Below are 6,995 nucleotides of genomic sequence, written 5' to 3' on the forward strand. Positions count from 1 at the left end.
AGCAATAACATTTTAATAGTACATTAATTCCTTAATTGCAGTGTTAATTTAATTTATGTGTTAATGAAATCTGATTATAGGAAGGCAGATCATTTAATTTTCCTCAATAATTTAACAATCATCTACTTGAAAGCATTATGATGCGGAAATCTCTCTATGCGAAACTTTCACGAAAGAGTCATATTTTCTCGGGTTTAAAAATATCAATTTAAACCTACATACCTGAACAGATTTTGATAACCATCAACTCAGTGTGTTATGGAGATAAATGATACCTTTACGAAACTAAACGCTAGTTGTTCAATTGTTTCTTCAAACTCCAAGCAAAGGCGCGGGAAAACCTGATGACTATTAGAATCCGTTATCCGAATATAGTAGAATCCGTTTAGTACGACTTCGCTTATAACGAGCGATTGCTTTTAGCGACGCATATTTTCGATTTGGTTAGTTGATTTGTTGTTGTTGAAAAACTACTTCTTTAACACGACGTCCGGATAGTGTGACGTTATATCATCGGTCCCTTGAGCGTCGTTATAATTTGATTCTACTGTATACCTAGATCATTTCATCCACGGAGACGCGCCCCACCCTTTCTCTGCGAATGGTTGAGTGTTATCGGTACACGCTAAATTATCAATGAGTGCACACGCACACTACAATAATGACGCTCGGATTGCTCGTATCAAACTCCCCGCACCCCACACCCTTGACCAAAAATTGGTGGGGCGCGTTTTCGTGGATGAAAAGATCTATATTTAGATAAATTTTCTCTTCAACTTCAAGCGAAGTCACGGCATCAGCTAGCACCTACAATGAATCTGATCTTTATGCGTCGTCAGGCACATGCAAATGGCAGCTTTGAAGTCTGCGACGCCACTCGCCATGACAGCTTCAGTCGGCTCATTAATGTTATTATACATTATTATTACAAAGGGAACAATAACAACAATTTTCAAGGGTCATTGATGAATGTGTTAGATTTTAGGGGGTACTTACCTTATATCAATAGCACTACACGTTATGTACAGACGACGGCACGTCAACGTAACCACTGCGGGTTCTTGTGCAGTTGTAATACGGGCGAGTTTGCAACAAAAAATGGGTAGCCTGATGTGCTGTCGTGTCTACAACTACACATTATTGTGTGTTGTACGTGGCAGCCTTATCATAGGATAAGTAGGAATAGTTTTAGACATTTTAAACGCTTTTTTCGTTCGTGATAGAAAATTTGTTACTCACCTTGGAATAACCCACTCAAAACAATAAAAAATTCTTAAAAAAAAATAGTCAAAAAGAAACTTCATGAAGTGAGCAACAGTTTGTGAATTTTCCGGAATATTTTCACTTTGAAAGCATAGAATCATGCTCAATAAGTATTTCTGGAAAGTTTGGATGACCATTTCAGACGAATCGTTTGCGTATTCGAATCGCCATCAAAAGATTTAGTACGAAAACTACAACAGGGCCCTTGTGAACGTGTCGTAAAGTGAACTTAGTATGAGAAATGGGTGCACGAAACTTATTTTAGAATCAAAATTGTCACGTTATCGTTTAATTCGAAGGTTGAGTATCGAATTTTGTCGAATACGCAAACGATTCGAAGACGAAAGTTGATCATGCTAGAGGTACAGTTATGTCATCATTTATGAAGTAATTTAATCAACTCTGTAGTTTTTTTTATTTACTACTTTAACATCACTTTATGGTGACTTCCAAAACACCAGGCAGTAGTAAAATTAGTTATAAAATACCGAAGCTGTGTCTTATGGGTATCATCAGCCATAATAAAAACGATATGCCTAATTAACTCTTAATGGGGTTTAGACAAATCATGGGACTGTTAGGGGGCTTTTGACAGTGTATTGCTTGATCTGTCGCCATAAAACTATACAGCAGGTGCTCTATCTGTGACTTATGTTTTATTTCCCCATAAAGTGATGGACCCCACAGCTTTTTATTCGATTTAAGTTAACACAAAGTTGATTACCTCTAACATTTATTAATTTACCTTTATCAGTAGATTTTTATCGTTGTTGTTATAATTAAAAACACGAGTAAATTATTATGTTTATAATAATTAATTACAGTAGGCAATTTTGTGCCTAAATATGCAGTGAACATTTAACTCAAAAACTTAAAAATGAAATTCTCCATAAATTCATATCAGAATGAGTTCAATACCACGAGCTGGAAGACATATTGTGGACCGGCCTTCCACTAGGTGGACCGATGATCTGGTGAAGATCGCGAAAGGTGCCTTAACCCATTCCTCCCCACTGTCCTATTTTTAGGACACCATATTCAAAAAATTTTTTTTACAAGTTAATAAACTAATTTTTATTGTTTTTGGCAAAATTCGTATTCTTGCACTGTTATTCCAATAAAATATTTTTTTTCGGCTGCAAAAAGTGTATCCGTTACTTAAATGTATTTTTTTCAAATTAACACTTTTGTTGCCTCAAAAAGAAGCATCATATTTTGATTTTATATACCATAATATAAAAAAACTGGCCAACTCCAATTTACATAAAACTAATTCTTAGACATCTACCAATACATAAAAAAATTAAACATAAACAAAACATAATTTAAAAACTTGTGGTAATGTTTCAAAATAAGCCGTACTATAAATATGACACTGGGAACATGTCTATACAATTTGCCGCGAAAGCATTTTCGGATCTGCAACGATAAGCACTAGTTCAAACGTGTCAATTGTTTGTTTCTTGCGGGTCTTGTGTTTAGATTACTCAAAAGGTATCTGCCGAACAGATATAAAGAAAACTGTAGTGATGAGGAGTTGAACGATAGTGAAGTAGCCATATTACCTCCGGACGAAGTGGACGAAATGACTGACATGGAAGAGGTTCTGGCGACTTCTTCTAGTAATCCAGTATATTCTGAAATTCAGCTGGTATCTAATACCGCAAAACAATGGGCTTATTCCACTATTCCCCATTAACAATCCCCGTCAACGGGGAAGAGTGAACTTTTTGTTCACTAATCCCCGTTAACGCCAATTGGAGCTTATGATGGGGAATAATGAACTAACAAGTTCATTAATCCCCGTTATATTAGGATTTTATTTTTAACGTAATGGGGATTAATGAACTTTATAGTTCATTATTCCCCATTATAAGTTTTATAAGCTCCAATTGGCGTTAACGGGGATTAGTGAAAAAAAAGTTCACAAAACTTCAAATATTTCTATCATTGACTTTCGTCCAATTCTGTAATCAATAGATTATCTTCAGCTTCAGAGGCAAAAAATGGTATTGGCCTTAGTCATTCGTGTTTTAGACATGTCCCTAGTGAATGCATGGATTATTTATTATTTACAACGAGGTAAATAAAGATGAGACATTGAAATCTAGAAAGATTTCAAGAGTAGGGTTTTTTCTTGGAAAAAAAAATCGGGAGGCAAGGCAAGCAAACCTGCACCAGGTACATATGAACGCCTTTTACAACCTGTGAGGTTTAACAATATGATCAATATTGACGACTATATGACGAAGAGGGACAAATAGAGGCATTGCCAGGGAGAAGATTGTAAAAAAAACTCTTATTTTTTGCGCTAACCTAACCTAACCTAACCTAACCTTACCATACAAAATAAGTTCCTAAAACTTTATGTTTAAAGCTGTTTATGGACAAATTTTCAAATACTGCAAATTTTCTTATAATTGTTATCTTTTATTATTTCTGATCACATGTCCCCACTGTCATATTTATAGGACAGGCTGACTCAGCATTAAAGGTACTATTTTTTTTATTTTTTTGTTTTTATTATTTTTTCTTAGCCTATTATGAACTTAGTTTCAAGATTTGATCAAAAAATTCCAAAGATTTCGATGCTTGGGAAGTAATGGGTTAATGCGGGCGACGCAGGATCGCTCTTTGTGGAAATCCTTGGGTAGGCTTTTGTCCAGCAGTGGACATCTTTCGGCTGAAACGAACGAGTTCGATACTCTTTTGTATATCACATCAGGCTATACTTTATTTTTTTACGAAATACATACGATCACAGTACCTATCTATCAAATACTATTACAATACATAAGACGTCACAGAGTCAGAATGTTGTATAGACCTGTTTGCTAAAAGTAAAACAAAACAGCTCTACATTTGCATTGCAATGTAAAGTTTTTTGCAACTATGACATTTCGCATTGATCAATTTGCATAATCGTCAGTGAGCAGTATTTAAACTGCTATTCCCACGATGTACGTAATTGAAGAATGCATCTTCTGATTTGATTGCAATGGCAACAATGGTATACAAGTGCGAGTCGGACTCGCGTATGAAGGGTTCCGTAACATAATCTTTGCAAAATTAGTCGCTGTTATTAATATCGAGCAAAAAAGGGGGAAAAAATCACGTTTGTTGTATAGGAGCCCCACTTAAATATTATTTTTTAGTAATTTGTTGTTATAGCGGCAACAGAAATACAAAGAGACGACCCAGGACCGACTCCAAATAAAATGGAAAAGGGTCAGGAAAAGCTAGGAAAAGAAGCGACAATCATCTGGAATTTGCAACTGTGTAGCTATCACGGTTCATGCTAACAGCTTGGCGACAAACAGATAAACAGCGAAGAAATCTTAGTAATATGGTCTCTGTTTATCATTTAGATATAGAACCCTAAAACGAGAAAAACGCTACAAACTACAGACTACGACTTGACTCCCATACTCTAATAGTCCTACAATAAATTTATTCGGGATCCGGTACGAATTAACAAATAATCAACGTTTGGATGCAATAAAAATATCCGAGGGAACAGTTGGTCAATAGGATGCGAAGTTTACTGCCGTGTTTCAATTATCGTTTTGCTCTAAGGAGAGAGTGTTCAGAATGCTAATGGAAGGGAATCGATAGAGGAGATACTGGGGCAAAGAGTAGTTCACAGATGCGACAAAAGGTATAATTCCTGAAACAAAGAAAAGAAGTGTAACTGCAGTCAAATTATGACATGATATTAAGTATAATTTTTACTTTCTTATTGTCACAGGCATAAAGTATCCTATTTAGATCACATTAGCAAGTAACTATTACTCTACTGAAAATCAAACTCTTCGCTGAAACAAAACATGTACTAGGTATCGATTTAGTTAATTGTATTATTACAGATTATCAAAATGAGCCACTTTTAATATAGATCCAACATAAAATTCTTGAAAAAATAATAATCCATGCATTAACGTTGAGGTAGAGCTTTTTTTGTAAGGAAAAGATAAAAGCTCACTGGAAAATTCAATGTTGTTTCCATAGTATATTTTGATTCGCATAGCCCTCAACTTAAATACAAATACAAACACAAATATTTGTGAAACACAGGTAAGGGGTATGGTGTACAAGCAAAAGATGTGTTCAAGCCGTGATCAGCCTTGTCCGCATACTAATTTTAAAGCATGAATATCATACCGCCATGATAGGCAAGAACATCGGCAGTTCTAACTAATCTAAATCAAGTGGCGCTTCTGCATCCGTATGCCCTTTAGTCTTCTGCCTGCGTGTAGGACAGAGAGGGCAGTTTATCAAGATGGCTAAATGCTCGCAATTAGCCCATGTGAAATGTCGCATACGCATGCTAACGAGATCCCGCCTCGGGCGAGCGTTCGCAGGGTGACCGCGCACCGGACAATAGACCAAGTGGTTTGGTAGAGTATAGTGATATGAATAGAATTTGAAAGGGGATCTATGGAATTACCTATATCTAGGTAATGCTGAACTGAAACTGTTGCCTTGCATCGATAACAAAAATGTAGATTTGTCTCATTTCAGTGATAATTTCCTTTTCGAGGACCAGTATAACTACTCCTTACCGAATCGAATACTACGTTTAGTAAGAAATTATCTGTAATTGTATAGGAAGAAAAAGTGACAAATTGAATCAGTAATGTGTGTATTATAACAGATATTTTTTATGAGAAACATCTTTCACAATTTTTTCCATGCCGATTCCAAAAAAATGGTTAAGAGCTAAAACTCTGTTGTCAAAGCTGTTAACAAATTCATTCGGTTATTTCAGTCATAATATATTAAATTAACCGTTTGTCGAACCTGTTACGAATTTAGAAATGAGAACTGTTTTTTGGATTCGGTGATAATCTGAAGAAATCATATAAATTAGTTTTTGTCTATTGTTTTGTTTGCATGCAATGTACCAAATGCATCAGACGCTCGTCTGCTGCCAGCCTAGCATTGCGTTCTACCCGCTCACTGATTTACGACCCTTATATGGTCCCCTAAAGTTTTCTAAATCGTGCCCGTGTTGCCCGTCATCTTAACAAACTTTAACATAATTAACACAGGTTTATGTGGCTCCCACTTTATGGTCTCAACGCTGTTGTTTAGAAGTTATTAACGATTTGATGTTAAATCTTAAATATTTTAGTTGTTAAATGCATCGCTTTAACTGTTTTAGTGATAAATTGGAGTTATAAGAGTTGGAGAGGACTGTTTCTACTTTTCAAATGAAAGTTTAGTATCATTTCTGCAAAAACAATGCACATCTTTGTAAAAGCTCAAATACCATATTTCATGACTACCACCGTGTAAGCCCAACACACAAAATAAAGCAATAAAATGTTGAAAATTTCCAGTTGCAAAAGTAAGAATTTCTCCGTAAAAAAACAAAAACAATATTCACAGTGGGTGATTTCACAATATGGCTGGCAACACCTTTGCACGCCACAAAGCGCTTCCCAGCCAACATTGCGGTGCGCGTTCGTTCGCGGGGTAATTGATAATGACAGAAAATGATGCGTGACAGTAGCTGCGAGCGAAGTGTTGGATGTAACACGTAATCGTGCGCAATCTGTAAATGCCCGTGATGGAGTTACCATAAGGAAAAAGTAACCTGAAAGTCGGGTAATTGGCTAATAAAATAAATGCGGTGGGCAGCTAAATGGGAAAGTATTTTTTTCTATTTTAGGCTCATAATTTTGTTAAATAATTTACATGAACACAAGGAGTGCTTTTTATGCAAATTA

This window comes from Ostrinia nubilalis, chromosome 3 (assembly GCF_963855985.1).
Source record: "Ostrinia nubilalis chromosome 3, ilOstNubi1.1, whole genome shotgun sequence".
In the NCBI taxonomy this organism is placed as follows: Eukaryota; Metazoa; Arthropoda; class Insecta; order Lepidoptera; family Crambidae; genus Ostrinia; species Ostrinia nubilalis.